Source organism: Tachypleus tridentatus, chromosome 8 (genome assembly GCF_004210375.1).
Source record: "Tachypleus tridentatus isolate NWPU-2018 chromosome 8, ASM421037v1, whole genome shotgun sequence".
NCBI classification, from domain to species: domain Eukaryota; kingdom Metazoa; phylum Arthropoda; class Merostomata; order Xiphosura; family Limulidae; genus Tachypleus; species Tachypleus tridentatus.
The window spans coordinates 140,300,020-140,317,142 of record NC_134832.1 but is presented as its reverse complement, the minus strand read 5'-3'; the positions used below and the strand labels follow the sequence as shown (position 1 = coordinate 140,317,142).

The window sequence follows — 17,123 nt, the reverse complement described above, 5'->3', positions numbered from 1 at the left end:
TTTTGTAAAACAGGTTCTATAGGAGGGGTATCTGCTCTAACCATTCTCAATTTAGCAGTGAATCATTATAGGGAAGGAAACTAGTCATCACCTCCCACCGCCAACTCTTGGGCTACTCTTTTACCAACAAATAGTGGGATTGACCATGTCAGTATAACGCCCCCCACGGCTGAAACGGTCAGCATGTTCGGTGCAACAGGGATTCGAACCCGCAACCCTCACATTACGAGTCGAACGCTTTAATCCACCTTGCCATGCCGGGTCACAATTATTATTTCTTCATGGTTTGTATTTTCAATCTGAGAGTTGTGTTCCTCTTCAGTATAAGAAAAACAATCAAGATCCCACTGTGTCCCATTCATTGATTTTATGAAGTGGCCAGTTTTCTTGTTGTCTTTCATGGAAAAAAAATGAAAATATAAAAACATTTTAACAAAGCTTAGTAATTGACTTGTAACATTATGAGGAACTGTTTACTGCATTTGTACGAACCTAAGACAAGCAAGTGTTTGTTCAACAAAATTGTTAATATTTTGTGTGTCATCTAGACTGGTAGAAATCCACCCGCTTGATTTCCTAATAATCAATAATATAGAGCAAACACTACCATAGATCAAACTCTTAGGCCCGAAAGAAGTGAAAATAAACAAAGTACAGTTTTAGTACGGTTTGATTAAGTCCAAATTTCGCGCAAATCTACAAGAGAGCTATCTGAGCCAGTCCTTCCTACTTTACCATTGAAAGGATAGTATTAAAGCAGTTAGTCATCATCACCCACCGTCAACTCTTAGGCTACTCTTTTACCAACAAATAGTGAGATTGACCAGACCATTATAACGTCACCACAGTTAAAAAGAGCGATTGTGTATGGTGAGACACATTTCGATTTCATAATCTTAACCATAATCTTCATGCTCAGCTGCAATGATAGTAATGTTGTGTTATTAGGCTAAATATATCTATTATTATATTCACTATTTTTGTTCATGAGAATAACACATTTCATAATCCTAACCACCCAATTCATGCTGAGTTGCAATGATAGTAATGTTGTGTTATTAGTCTAAATATATCTATTATCCTATTCACTATTTTTGTTCATGAGAATAACGGATTGAGATGATATACAAAGGAAGACAAAGAGACGGTAGTGATCTAGATTGTGTTCCAAAATGATATGTTGTCACCTATGATATAACAACTTATCTACTCAACTGCAACGGAAAAAGTAATTCTATCATTAGGATATAACATAACAGTTTTTGGGACAACAAGGGAAGTATCGGTCCATCAAGGCTGCCATGTCCTCTAAACTAAACTAAGACTGTCAAATAAGTAAAAGAAAAATATTAAAGCTTTCTCTTAAACTCACTTAAATTCATTGCCCAATATCCGAAGGCAACCAATTCCAAAGTCCAACTACTCTGACAGGGAAATAAAACTGCCTCAGCTAAAAAAGGCTTTTACCTTACCTAGATCTATATTTGTGTCCCATAGTTCTATAATTCTCGCCGTTAAATATGAAAAGAAATGATGCAATTACTCTGTCAATCCCCCTCTACAATCTTAAACGTCTCAATCATATTCCCTTTATATAACTTAATCTATCCTTCTGTGATAACACCTTCATCTCATGTATCATTCTAGTTACTCTTCCCTGAATCCTTTCCAACAGTTCAATGTTCTTCCTGAGGTAAGAAGACCAAGACTGAACGTAATACTCCAAATTTGGCCCAACCAGTGACCTCTACAATAAAACTGTAACCTCCTCAGATTATTTAGTCGTGTATTTACCATTTCTCAGAATACAACCTAAGAATCGTATTTGGTTTACTACTAACAGCAACACATTGCTTGGATGGCTTAAGAAACTGTTCAACTATTACACCTAGATCCATTTCCTTCAGGATATCGTTAAGGTTATTCCCATCCAATGTTTAATATTTTTTAATCAACAGCATCCTCTTCAGAGTTAGCAACATCCAGGTTGTAATATCTTCTGTAGATGGTTGCTGCACCTTAGAAAATATTAACGTATATGAAACCATTCCAGGAATAACAACAAGATGTTTAAATCATTTCACAAATAATACTCAAAAGGTAAAATGTGTCAAGGTTTGAAAGATCTTATACAATTACAACTGATGTAGTTAGTAGAAAAGATCAGTCTTGGTAACATCCTGTTTCTTTAACTGTTCCTCTATCTTTGGCAGATTTTTTACGAAGATTTCTGCCTTTCAACAAAGGTGTCTTAGTTTAAATTTTATAACGGAATCTCCACTGCCAGCCTTTACTTAAACAAGTCATTGCATTGGCAGAAGTTATTGGCAAACCACCTAAAATACAAACATTTGGAGTCATAGCAAAGTTTCTTGATTAATCAGTTGGTAGTTACGACATTAAGTAAAGGCAAACTGATAGATGAAGCATAAATATGTAGATATTGGTAAACGGACAACTAAGATTGATTATGACGATGCTGTGAGTCAACTATATTAGACTCAGAAAGAAGCAGACATACAGATGATGCTTCGCCTTCAGGATGCCAGCTTTTCATTTGTTCCAAACCAGTTATCAGCTCTAACATAGATATATTCACCAAACTTATTCCTGTATGTCCTGAAGTTAATTATTAATTTTGTCTGAGTTCTGGCAGAGGATGCGTGGAGAAATCTATTAACATTTCGTACCATCAGTGGATGTGGTTTCTCAAGCAAGTTGAGCTGTATTGGTAACAAATATCGTATGGTGTCTCAGAACGGTTGGTATGGGTATTAACACTTTTACTGATAAGCAGAGAACAACGTTTGGACCTTCCAAGGTCTTCTTATGGTTAACCTCTTTGTTCTCTCCTCATCAATAAGTGTTATACCCATACCAGTTGTTTTGAGATACATTTTTATTTCAAGTAGGTTTCTCGTGATCAGGAAATATGGTGTAGATTACCTTCGTAAACCAACACCTTATTTCAAATCAATTAAATCCTAGTCTGGATTTCTGATTCACCAATGAAGTATGCTGGGAAATTTGTTTTCATATTCTTAGATTCGTCTGATACAAATAATAACAATGAGTTGAAACGAGTTCTCTTTTTACAGATTAAAAGAGCCATAGACAATCTGCCAATAACACTTTGTACCAACTTATTAAAAGTACCGATTACACTGTGTAACAAAATTTTTACTTTTTCTTGTCCCTGGGCAGAAAGCGTAATTTTCCAATTGCTTATGCCTAAAGTGCATGAAAAAAAAGACCTATTTTTCTCTTCAAACTTTGCTTTTGTGACCTGGGAGCGTATAACGAAAACATGATGAGAGACTATATTTTGGGGCTGATACATGAAAGTGATTCACATTACAGTCTCAAATCTCGAAAAACTACACACTTCTAAACATTTTTGTTCATTTCTGTATAACTTTAGTAGATCTTGTATACATTTAAATCTCGATTCACATGTTGTTTTATTCAGACCTTATTTAAATGAAAATGAGCAAATTTGCTTGTTTTCACATAGAAAATAGATTAATTTCTAAATTTAATTATCCAGGATAACAAAACCAAAGTTTGAAGGGAATAATGGCCATTTTCTCTACTTTTACAACATAAGCAGTTAAGAAAAACATACTATCCAGGATTAAAACTTGTGTTACATATTAAACTCTGATTTGGAATGAGTCATTAACAATATTATTTGATGCATTGGTAGGAAGTCAGCTGACGACGTGCTTCAACCTATAAATTTATCATGTGTCTTTTAAAACAAAACGAATTCCTTTCTTAGGTGACGCAAATGAAGGTGTCTGATGAAATGATGCCAATGTAAATCACATGATTTACATGTACACTGTATGTACTAATGGGAAAACGTGACAAGCTCCTTGGAAGAAACTTATAGCAGTGATGAAGACTTACATCAAGGTTGTAGTCTCAGGAAAGATTTATAACCCTCCATTAAGTTTAGTTTGTGTATTTACTGTTAAACACAAGCCAATAGAATGGGCTGTGTTATATCCAGGTGGGTATCGAAACCCGACTTTTAACTTTAAAAGCCTTCAGACTTGTCGCTGAGTCACTTGGAGAAGGGGGAATAATTTTAAGTTGAGAGAAGTATTTTTATTTGAAGTTTGAAAGTGGGTATAACTTTTAGCCTGGATCACTTCAAGCTCTACCAATACTTGGTAACACATTCAACCTCTTTAGTCATTATACTTGCAAGATAAAGACGTTGTTTAAGTAATTATGTAACAAAACATTATCTTTTCTTTATATTAATAATACCAAATGGTGCGAAGATATCACGAAACAACCAGTTCCATGCAAAAAGTCTCAAAACGCTCAACAAAGCTGAATATCCCCTAGAGAATCTGAAATTAACATTTGCCATGGTGTTAACTTAATTTTCTATTTCTTTCTCTGACCAGCGAAGCCAAGTTTTAAGACACTTTTCTGGCAAGCCACTATCAGTGAAAGCGCATACTGGCGAACTTACATTTCACGCATTTGATCCACGGGATGCAGCATGATTGATAAGACACACACAGTTAAAGGTAAACAGCATTTCGAAAAATACTGTATATACATAGTAAGTGAGAATGGCTTGCAGCTTTTACAGGACGTTGCATTACTGTTTCGCTTGTTTGTTTGTTTTAAAGCAAAACCACTTTGGTATATCTGCTATGCTTAACGCGAGAAATCGAATCAGTTGTCCCTCAAATGGGTATGTATCACTGTTGTGTTTGAAATATTCACTTGCGCTCACTTGTTTCTTTGAGATGTTAAAAATTCCCGTTAATAACAAAGTTGTAGATTCAGAAGTAAGTGGTACAAAATAGTTTCAAAACTATGTTTGCAAAACAGGTATCGTAGCTTCTGACCTTCTTCAACAGCTTTAAGATTAAACCCATTCCAACGTTGGTTCTTCCAAGTCTCTCTCGTTTCTTCTTGTGAAATCATTGAGAAGTGCATTTTCGCTTCGATTCTTCTTTGTAGGTATTTGGGCCAGAGTATCCCACAGTATTCCGGCCCTTTTCAGGGCAATGTTCATGTATTGTCTTGATTTGCCCTTTTTTATCCATTTTTTTTTATTTGTATTCGATTTTTATCTTGTTTTCAGTATTTCTATTCGTTTTTGGTTGTTATTTTTAATTTTACATATATATTTTCTCTTTTTTTCATATATATTTATCGGTAAAATGAAATAATAATAATTAATAATGAAAATAATAATAAAAGAAAAGAAAAGAAAGGAAACAAGAAGGAAAATAATATACAACTAGTTTTAAGCGTCTAGTGCGTGGTGGCCAACTTGTTTTATATTTCTTAAATATATATTTATAGGGGTCCGGCATGGCCAAGCGCGTAAGGCGTGCGACTCGTAATCCGAGAGTCGCGGGTTTGCGCCAAACATGCTCGCCCTCTCAGCCGTGGGGGCGTCATAATGTGACGGTCAATCCCACAATTCGTTGGTAAAGAGTAGCCCAAGAGTTGGCGGTGGGTGGTGATGACTAGCTGTCTTCCCTCTAGTCTTACACTACTAAATTATGGACGGCTCGGTGCAGTGGGCTAACAACCTACTCACTTAAATATCTGTTGAAGAATCCGCAATCAAATGGTGAATGATGATGATGATATATTTATAGAAGAGAGGTACTTAGGACTATGTTCATCATACACGTAGTATCTGTCAAGATCACACAATAATTCATTTTCATGCTACTTTTTATTAAAATAATTTAGTGCATTATGCAAGTCTTACAGATATTGTTTCTGTGTTTGTATTCTTGTGCATTAATGTGTATGAAGAACTACGTGGTATTTTAAGATTGAATTTTGTATTTTTGTAGTTTCTATAAATGTTTGTGTGTTATGTTTATCCAGGCAGGATATTATATTACAGGTGTAATGTATGTTTTGTAAATTATTACCTGAAAGAATCTTCCATAATCTTCTCTTTACCAAATTCTAGTCAGGATATAGTTTGTACGCTGTATCCACGTTAATTTGGTATCATAAGTTAATCTTAAAAATGTAGCCGTTTTGAATTTCGAGTAATTTTGAATTTACTTCCAAGTATATAGATAGTCGGTTACTAATTATTTTTTCAAAATGTTGCCGATACAACTGGTTAGACTATTTGGGTGGTAATTGTTTGGTTTATTTGCTGGCTTTCCTTTTTTCTGGAACGTTAATATTACTTCTTCCTTCCAAGAAACTTGGATATATCCAACAAATAATAATAATATGTTAAATAAAGCTGTATGGTGTTCATATAGTTTCTGAGTACCATGTTTTAGCTTGTATACCATCTTCTTCAGGAGCTTTGTTTTTTGTGTTTATGATAGCTGTTAGTACTTCCGTTACTATTAATTTTATAGGTGGCACATGAATGTATATATATAAATATCTTTTACGCGATTTGGTTTGGTTTGAATTTCGCACAAAGCTGCACGAGGGCTATCTGCGCTAGCCGTCCCTAATTTAGTAGTGTAAGACTAGAGGGAAGGCAGCTAGTCATCACCACCCATTGTCAATTCTTGGGCTACTCTTTTAACAATGAATAGTGGGATAGACCGTCCCATTAAAATGCCCCCCGCGATCTTTGGATTATGAGCCGAGTGCCTTAACCACCTGGCCATGCCGAGTCTATTTTCTTAGGAGAATAGAACCCTTAGATTTTGTTACAGTCGTACCCTCTTTGTTGTGTATACAATAACAATATGTTTTTTTTTCTGGAACATTAATATTACTGCTTCCTTCCGAGAAAAAGAGATATATCCAGCTAATAATGATAAGTTAAATAAGGCTGTTAGATGATCATATAATTTCTGAATACCATGTTTTAAGAGAATGGCTTGTATACGATCTTCTCCAAGAGCTTTGTTTTTTTGTGTTTTGATGGTTGTTTGTACTTCCATTACTGTTATCTTTTTTTATCAGTTGCAGAGTGCTCCAGTCTATTGTTTTCTATGGTTTTATTAATGTGTTTACTGGGAATTTTGGCATATATGTGCTTTTGTTGAAGTGTCTGTTCAAGTCTGGGTCATGGCGTGTTATCTAGGTGGTCTTTAAATATCTTGTCTTGTGTTTTAAGTAGTTTACGCTGTTTTGCCATGTAATTCGAGTGGAAAAAGAGTTTGTCAGAAGTGGGATTCGAACCCACGCCTCCATACGGAGACCAGAATACACACACCCACTTCAACAGTGGAAGGAAGAACCTTGAGTCTGGCGCCTTAGACCGCTCGGCCATCCTGACATGAGTATATTTTGTAAAACAGGTTCTATAGGAGGGGTATCTGCTCTAACCATTCTCAATTTAGCAGTGAATCATTATAGGGAAGGAAACTAGTCATCACCTCCAACCGCCAACTTTTGGGCTACTCTTTTACCAACAAATAGTGGGATTTACCATGTCAGTATAACGCCCCCACGGCTGAAACGGTCAGCATGTTCGGTGCAACAGGGATTCGAACCCGCAACCCTCACATTACGAGTCGAACGCTTTAATCCACCTTGCCATGCCGGGTCACAATTATTATTTCTTCATGGTTTGTATTTTCAATCTGAGAGTTGTGTTCCTCTTCAGTATAAGAAAAACAATCAAGATCCCACTGTGTCCCATTCATTGATTTTATGAAGTGGCCAGTTTTCTTATTGTCTTTCATGGAAAAAAAATGAAAATATAAAAACATTTTAACAAAGCTTAGTAATTGACTTGTAACATTATGAGGAACTGTTTACGGCATTTGTACGAACCTAAGACAAGCAAGTGTTTGTTCAACAAAATTGTTAATATTTTGTGTGTCATCTAGACTGGTAGAAATCCACCCGCTTGATTACCTAATAATCAATAATATAGAGCAAACACTACCATAGATCAAACTCTTAGGCCCGAAAGAAGTGAAAATAAACAAAGTACAGTTTTAGTACGGTTTGATTAAGTCCAAATTTCGCGCAAATCTACAAGAGAGCTATCTGAGCCAGTCCTTCCTACTTTACCATTGAAAGGATAGTATTAAAGCAGTTAGTCATCATCACCCACCGTCAACTCTTAGGCTACTCTTTTACCAACAAATAGTGAGATTGACCAGACCATTATAACGTCACCACAGTTAAAAGAGCGATTGTGTATGGTGAGACACATTTCGATTTCATAATCTTAACCATAATCTTCATGCTCAGCTGCAATGATAGTAATGTTGTGTTATTAGGCTAAATATATCTATTATTATATTCACTATTTTTGTTCATGAGAATAACACATTTCATAATCCTAACCACCCAATTCATGCTGAGTTGCAATGATAGTAATGTTGTGTTATTAGTCTAAATATATCTATTATCCTATTCACTATTTTTGTTCATGAGAATAACGGATTAAGATGATATACAAAGGAAGACAAAGAGACGGTAGTGATCTAGATTGTGTTCCAAAAGGATATGTTGTCACCTATGATATAACAACTTATCTACTCAACTGCAAAGGAAAAAGTAATTCTATCATTAGGATATAACATAACAGTTTTTGGGACAACAAGGGAAGTATCGGTCCATCAAGGCTGCCATGTCCTCTAAACTAAACTAAGACTGTCAAATAAGTAAAAGAAAAATATTAAAGCTTTCTCTTAAACTCACTTAAATTCATTGCCCAATATCCGAAGGCAACCAATTCCAAAGTCCAACTACTCTGACAGGGAAATAAAACTGCCTCAGCTAAAAGGCTTTTACCTTACCTAGATCTATATTTGTGTCCCATAGTTCTATAATTCTCGCCGTTAAATATGAAAAGAAATGATGCAATTACTCTGTCAATCCCCTCTACAATCTTAAACGTCTCAATCATATTCCCTTTATATAACTTAATCTATCCTTCTGTGATAACACCTTCATCTCATGTATCATTCTAGTAACTCTTCCCTGAATCCTTTCCAACAGTTCAATGTTCTTCCTGAGGTAAGAAGACCAAGACTGAACGTAATACTCCAAATTTGGCCCAACCAGTGACCTCTACAATAAAACTGTAACCTCCTCAGATTTAGTCGTGTATTTACCATTTCTCAGAATACAACCTAAGAATCGTATTTGGTTTACTACTAACAGCAACACATTGCTTGGATGGCTTAAGAAACTGTTCAACTATTACACCTAGATCCATTTCCTTCAGGATATCGTTAAGGTTATTCCCATCCAATGTTTAATATTTTTTAATCAACAGCATCCTCTTCAGAGTTAGCAACATCCAGGTTGTAATATCTTCTGTAGATGATTGCTGCACCTTAGAAAATATTAACGTATATGAAACCATTCCAGGAATAACAACAAGATGTTTAAATCATTTCACAAATAAAACTCAAAAGGTAAAATGTGTCAAGGTTTGAAAGATCTTATACAATTACAACTGATGTAGTTAGTAGAAAAGATCAGTCTTGGTAACATCCTGTTTCTTTAACTGTTCCTCTATCTTTGGCAGATTTTTTACGAAGATTTCTGCCTTTCAACAAAGGTGTCTTAGTTTAAATTTTATAACGGAATCTCCACTGCCAGCCTTTACTTAAACAAGTCATTGCATTGGCAGAAGTTATTGGCAAACCACCTAAAATACAAACATTTGGAGTCATAGCAAAGTTTCTTGATTAATCAGTTGGTAGTTACGACATTAAGTAAAGGCAAACTGATAGATGAAGCATAAATATGTAGATATTGGTAAACGGACAACTAAGATTGATTATGACGATGCTGTGAGTCAACTATATTCGACTCAGAAAGAAGCAGACATACAGATGATGCTTCGCCTTCAGGATGCCAGCTTTTCATTTGTTCCAAACCAGTTATCAGCTCTAACATAGATATATTCACCAAACTTATTCCTGTATGTCCTGAAGTTAATTATTAATTTTGTCTGAGTTCTGGCAGAGGATGCGTGGAGAAATCTATTAACATTTCGTACCATCAGTGGATGTGGTTTCTCAAGCAAGTTGAGCTGTATTGGTAACAAATATCGTATGGTGTCTCAGAACGGTTGGTATGGGTATTAACACTTTTACTGATAAGCAGAGAACAACGTTTGGACCTTCCAAGGTCTTCTTATGGTTAACCTCTTTGTTCTCTCCTCATCAATAAGTGTTATACCCATACCAGTTGTTTTGAGATACATTTTTATTTCAAGTAGGTTTCTCGTGATCAGGAAATATGGTGTAGATTACCTTCGTAAACCAACACCTTATTTCAAATCAATTAAATCCTAGTCTGGATTTCTGATTCACCAATGAAGTATGCTGGGAAATTTGTTTTCATATTCTTAGATTCGTCTGATACAAATAATAACAATGAGTTGAAACGAGTTCTCTTTTTACAGATTAAAAGAGCCATAGACAATCTGCCAATAACACTTTGTACCAACTTATTAAAAGTACCGATTACACTGTGTAACAAAATTTTTACTTTTTCTTGTCCCTGGGCAGAAAGCGTAATTTTCAATTGCTTATGCCTAAAGTGCATGAAAAAAAGACCTATTTTTCTCTTCAAACTTTGCTTTTGTGACCTGGGGCGTATAACGAAAACATGATGAGAGACTATATTTTGGGGCTGATACATGAAAGTGATTCACATTACAGTCTCAAATCTCGAAAAACTACACACTTCTAAACATTTTGTTCATTTCTGTATAACTTTAGTAGATCTTGTATACATTTAAATCTCGATTCACATGTTGTTTTATTCAGACCTTATTTAAATGAAAATGAGCAAATTTGCTTGTTTTCACATAGAAAATAGATTAATTTCTAAATTTAATTATCCAGGATAACAAAACCAAAGTTTGAAGGGAATAATGGCCATTTTCTCTACTTTTACAACATAAGCAGTTAAGAAAAACATACTATCCAGGATTAAAACTTGTGTTACATATTAAACTCTGATTTGGAATGAGTCATTAACAATATTATTTGATGCATTGGTAGGAAGTCAGCTGACGACGTGCTTCAACCTATAAATTTATCATGTGTCTTTTAAAAACAAAACGAATTCCTTTCTTAGGTGACGCAAATGAAGGTGTCTGATGAAATGATGCCAATGTAAATCACATGATTTACATGTACACTGTATGTACTAATGGGAAAACGTGACAAGCTCCTTGGAAGAAACTTAGTAAATAATAATAAAGTAAATTATTTGTTAGTCCTACCAGTTATATCTTAGTTAAAATAAATATGAAAACAGCAACTATAAGATACATTTCTTCTGTCTCTTTTAGCTTTCACAACCAAACTAATTATACCTTGTGATCTTTCATATAAATTATCTCCGTAAATGAATTGGAAATATATTTTTATAAACCATTCTTAATTATACCACATCGAATCTGGTTTCTGTGTAAGTTATTTCACTAAAACTTTTGAGAACAGTATATCTTCTATAGTGACAATTCAGTTATATTTTATCTTAATCTTTCATATACTTTTTCTAATTGAAACTTATTCTGAATACGTTTTGGAACACTTTCCACGATAAGGCCTGTTGAAACAGTTGTTTGAAGTTAAGCGTAAAGACACACAATGGACTATCTGTGCTGTCTTCACCGTTTTATCGAAACTCGGTTTTTTTTGTTATAAGTCAGCTGTCTTCTCCTGTTCTACTAGGGGTTAAAATACTTGTAATGCAGGAAACATTACAAGTATGTTCTCAGCAACAACTCCATTTATTTGCTATTTCTATTTATATATATATAACTTGTATGTATATATATATAACTATATATTATATATATATATAACTATATGTATATATATATAACTATATGTATATATATATAACTATATATGTATATATATATATTCTATATGTATATATATATATAACTATAATATATATATATATATATAACTTATAATATATATATATAACATATATATGTATATATATATATAATATATGTTATATATAGTTTGATGTTCTGAATATTTATATTGACTTGAAATTTGGTTATATTATATTATTTTCTGTTATGGCGTTAAAAAACAACTTTAATAAAGTGCAGAAAATAATGCTTACAGAGTTCATGTTACATTAAAACTTTATATTTTTGGTTGAACTCGAAGTGGCAGAAAATATAAAGCCTCAATGTTAATAGAACAAATATTATTCTTTCGGTTCAGTAAATCATTGTTTAGCAGAATAAAAAATACAACAAATATGAAAGTTTATGTGGTTTTATTGTTACTTTTGTAACAATTTTATTTATTAACGTAATGGCGTCATTTTGTTAAAACAGTTTCTAGACTCTGATCACGTTGAGGTTCATTAACCTATAGTACTGCCAAGTCTGACCCTGTAGTAAAGTTTTGGATACCGGGCTCGAATTTGGGAGATACAATAAAATGTTTTCCCTACTTTAAGCTATGGGTGTGTTATATAAGAGACAGTCAGTTTATTAATGTAAATGGATGCTTGACTGGCTGAGTTTTCTTTAATAAGTAGTTTTAAATTAGGCACGGCGCTGAATGGCCTTGATGGCTTTGCTGTAAATAACCAAGTGTGAATTATTTCATAATGTCATTTAATTAAAGGGGCTCAAGCAGTATACTTAGCAGATTGTAATAAAATCGCAATATATAATACGTTTATCTGAAAATGAAGGAGAGGAAATATGGTCTGAAAATGAAACACTTGACTTTAGAGGTATGTTATCGTCTAAACGTGTGTGTATGAATCATGAATATAGATGAAACACTGGTTTTTTTTTCGAATACGCTCGTTTTTGATCTAATCAGAAGGTTTGGAATAATAAGGTCTATCAAAATTTAATAAGAAATATCTCAGTTTACTTGAACCAATTAATTCACAATAATAGCAAAACCACCATAAGATGTTAATAAAGCATATAAATAAACATTTAAACATTATCTAAAAGTTAATATTTACATCAAAAGACGGACTTCAATAGAACGTTTTTATAATACCTATCTGAACTATGATGGATAGGTGTTATACCTTAGATAACTCGTTACAGATTTTATTCTGAGGATGGGGTTGAGCTTTATGATGAGATAGAATGTTTCATGTTTAGAAGCAAAACCAAATGAAGGATTATTTGTGCCATTTCTAATATCGAACTGATAGACGAAAGGAAACACAGCTAGACAACAGCACCAGTTATCGGGTTACAGCTCAACCTGACAGTAATACCTATCTGAGCAAAGGGAATGAAACACTGTATTAATAACCTTCATATTCACAGTCCGGGCACGTTAACACGCCAGCCTGCATAAAAGGTTTTTGAGACTTTCTTTCATGCTGATAAACACATCCACACATGTCTGCTAGATTTCATTTCATAACTTCCACTTGAAAAAACAGTGTTTCATGTTAGCGTCAGGGTAAATCCTCGTTGCTCTCTCTCCCTGTCTGTAGTTTGTAAAGCGAACATAAGTTGCAGGTATGCAAGTTATCTCCACATTCACTCTTTCGTTTCCCAATTGTATTGTGCACACAACCAGATTTCCTCCTTTTCAGTGTTTGCAGTTGTAAACCGAAACCTTTATTGTGTGAAAGTTTCGGTTTAAATAAAGTGACTGGACTGCATTTTAAAAGCAACAGATGCCAACTAAATATAATCCCTACTTGAAATAAACTTGTTAGAGCTGTTCTCCAAAACAGTTATTCAAACTTACAAAAAATAAGTAAATAAAAACACGCTCGTTCAAGTTCGGACCGAACGTCCATCCACTCTGTCTATATCAACAAATAAACACGTGGGAAAGAGTATCGCATGTCTACTATTCAGGACAAGCCTCGTTTTTGAAGTTTTTCGACCTGTAAACATTTAACATCTTAAATTGTTTCATCTTGAAAAACAGGTTTAAGTAAATGAGGGTCTGCCAACTGAGCTGCAGTTGAAAAGGGTTCACCACTGCCTTTGAATTGACTATATTTAGTTGTTCTAGACTGTGTGCGGAAGTAAGACATTCACTCCCGATAAACGGTTCTATTTTGAGAACCAATCAACTGGTTCTCACAAAATTGGTGAGTGCAGAGATTTATGAAGTATTCGTAACAGGCATCTCAACCATTACTCTGTTTTGTTGTGTTTTGGTTCTGTTTTTTTTTTCTGATCAGCAGAATGCACAACGAAGATCCTAACCTGTTCACTTTTACATTTCACATTATTACATATTTTAAGTGTTTCATAGAATGTTTTCATTTGACGTCATAAGTAGACCAGCAAACTCATCGAGCCACCCACTCACCCATAAATTTACCCATTCAGCCCATATTCACAGCAAAGTCATTCATCCATTCACTTTTTTTCTGTTTGCGTGATTTTTCATCTATTCACATTCATCGGTCTCCCGGTGGGACAGCAGTAAGTCTTCGGATTTACAGCGCTAAAATCAGGGATTTGACTCCCCTCGGTGGACACAACAGACCGCTTGATGACACCACATTCATGGATATTTTACAACGTCAGTTTTTTTTAATATATTAGTTTAGTTTGCCTGGAATTTCTCGTAAAGTTGCCTACGCTAGTCGTCCCTCATTTAGAAGTGATAAGAAAATAGTTAACAACAAACATGTTCACCCTTTCAGCAGTGGAGGTGTTGTAATGTGGCAGCCAATCCCACTATTCGTTGGTAAAAAGTAGCTCAACAGTTGACGGTGGGTGGTGATGACTAGCTGCCTTCCCTCCTGTCTTAAACTTTTAAATTAAGTACAACTAGCGTAGATAACCCTCGTGTAGCTTTGTGCGTGTTTGAATTTAATCCAAAGCTACACAATAGACCCTACTGTGTTCTGTTCAGCACAAGTATCGAAACCCAGCTTCTAGCTTGGTAAGTTCGGAGACACAAAGCTGTGCCATTTGTGTGGTTATTACGAAAGAAAAGAGAGACTAAAGAGGGGCTATTTATAATTATTTCTGGTACCTCAACCTGGTTCATATTCTTTTTCTTTCCGGACGATTAAGTACAAAAGAATATCCTCTGTACCGGAAGGCTCGGCATGGCCAGGTGGGTTAAGGCGTTCGAGTTGTAATCTGAGGTCGCGGGTTCGAATCCCCGTCATACCAAACCTGCTTTTTTCAGCTTTGGGGCGTTATAATGTGACGGTCAATCCCACTATTCGTTGATAAAAGAGTAGCTCACGAGTTGGCGGTGGGTGGTGATGACTAGTTGCCTTCCTTCTAGTCTTACACTGCTAAATGGGGAAGGCTAGTGCAGATAGTCCTCAAGTAGTTTTGCACGAAATTCAAAACAAAACAAAAAAAAATTAAAATACCAATTAGATAATTAATGTAGTAGCGTATACCTCATTGACAACATCTGTTTAACAATATTGACAGTCTAATGAAATTCTTTTTTATCCCCATTTGTAATTTTGCATCACAGACAGGACCCTGAAGTAAATAAACATTGACAGCAAAATATTTTTCTATTTATAGGAAGGACCTTCAACTCTGTTTGACACCAAATAATAGTTTTTGTATTTACAGGAAGGACCTTCAACTCTGGTTGACACCAAATAATATTTTTGTGTTCACAAAAAAGACAACATTGTTTGACACCGAATAAGAGTTTTTGTGTTCTACAGAAAAGACCCTCAACATTGTTTGACACCGAATAAGAGTTTTGTATTCACAGGAAGAACCTTCAACATTGTTTGATACCAAAAATATATTTTGTATTCACAGTTCAACATTGTTTGACACCAAGTAATATATTATTCACAGGATGAGCTTACAGGCTGTTTTAGTTAAACATTTCATAAGGAACGTAAAACATTTAACTTTTTAATACTCAATGAAAACAATGTTAAATTGTTTTGTAACCATTCCCTATGTTATATATTTCACTTATGAAAATTGTAAATAATTCACAAACACTGTAATTTAGACACGAAGCCTGTTATTTTTTGTTTAAACGATTCAAGACCAGCTCCACTAAGCCTCACATACGTTTAGAAATAAACAGTGACAGTGTGAATGAGCCAACTGTAGCGACACAGTATGATACATTTACTTTACATAAATCAAATTCGTGTAATTTTTGGGAGTAATTTACTTTTGAAATGAGTTACAAAGTCAGTTGATCATATGAAATAATAACATTAATTAGTTGTTTCAGCACATACCCACACGAGCTACGTGCGTTTTGTCCACCGCGGGGAATCGAACCCGAATTTTAGTGTCATATACCCGTAAACTTATTGTTGATTCACTGGTGGACAGTCAAGATCGGTAATTATCTTATTATTTTTGAAATAAAAAAAGAGACTGATCTAGTGGTGTTCAGTGATGTTTATATGGTAAAATTGATGCATGAGCAAACTGAATGAAAATCAGAACATATTCAGTAGCTCCAACCGATTTGTAATAATCCAAGTTCTCAGATCTTGGCAGTTTTATCAATTATCAAGTATGAAAAGAAACTTGTGTGGTTTAAGGACCCTGTTAATATTCTCTTCTGAAGTTACATTACAAGTTGGGTTACAGATTTATCAATGAGCATCGGTTTTTCAAACACGTTTACTAACTGAAATAAATGATCCGGGTTGGATAAAACCTCAGAACTGGTTGTTGTTGTTATTTTCATACTGAAAAGCTACGCAATGGGCTATATAGGGTGGGATTCTAATCTGTTATTTTAACGTTGTAAATAAAGCTTACTGTTGGCCCGCTGGGGGACACTCAGAGTTGATAGTTTAACCAAACAACAAAGAAGTATCAGATATTTTTAAAGCTTTAAGTCAAAGTATTTTGAAGGATTGTTTGCTTGTTTGCTTTAAATTTCGTGCAAACTTACACGAGGTCCGTCTGTGCTAGCCGTCCCTAATTTAGCAGTGTAAACCTAGAGGAAAGGCTGTTGGTTATAACCACCCACCGTCAACTCTTGGACTACTTTTTTAACAACAGATGGTGGGATTCATTGTCACACCAGTGGCGCGCCAAGGGGGGGGCTTGGGGGTTTGAGCCCCTAAATGGCCTCAAGCCCCTCAGCTATTGTTACCTACATATATTCATAAAATATGGAAAACACTTTCTCTTTTACATATATGCATATTTTCATAAACAGATTATTTCTAATTTGTAATAATGAATTATTAATCAGAGTATGATTTTCCAATGAATTGCATTT

The 17,123-nt window shown here is 34.6% G+C and overlaps 1 non-coding gene across 1 annotated transcript; it reads right to left on the bottom strand.

Moving 5' to 3' along the window:
- Positions 1 to 7,134: 7,134 nt before the first annotated feature.
- TRNAL-CAA (transfer RNA leucine (anticodon CAA)) lies at positions 7,135 to 7,252 on the bottom strand. The gene is made up of 2 exons: positions 7,215 to 7,252; positions 7,135 to 7,180 (listed from the first exon to the last, which is right to left on the bottom strand). It is a non-coding gene; the product is annotated as a tRNA-Leu (tRNA).
- Positions 7,253 to 17,123: the final 9,871 nt, after the last annotated feature.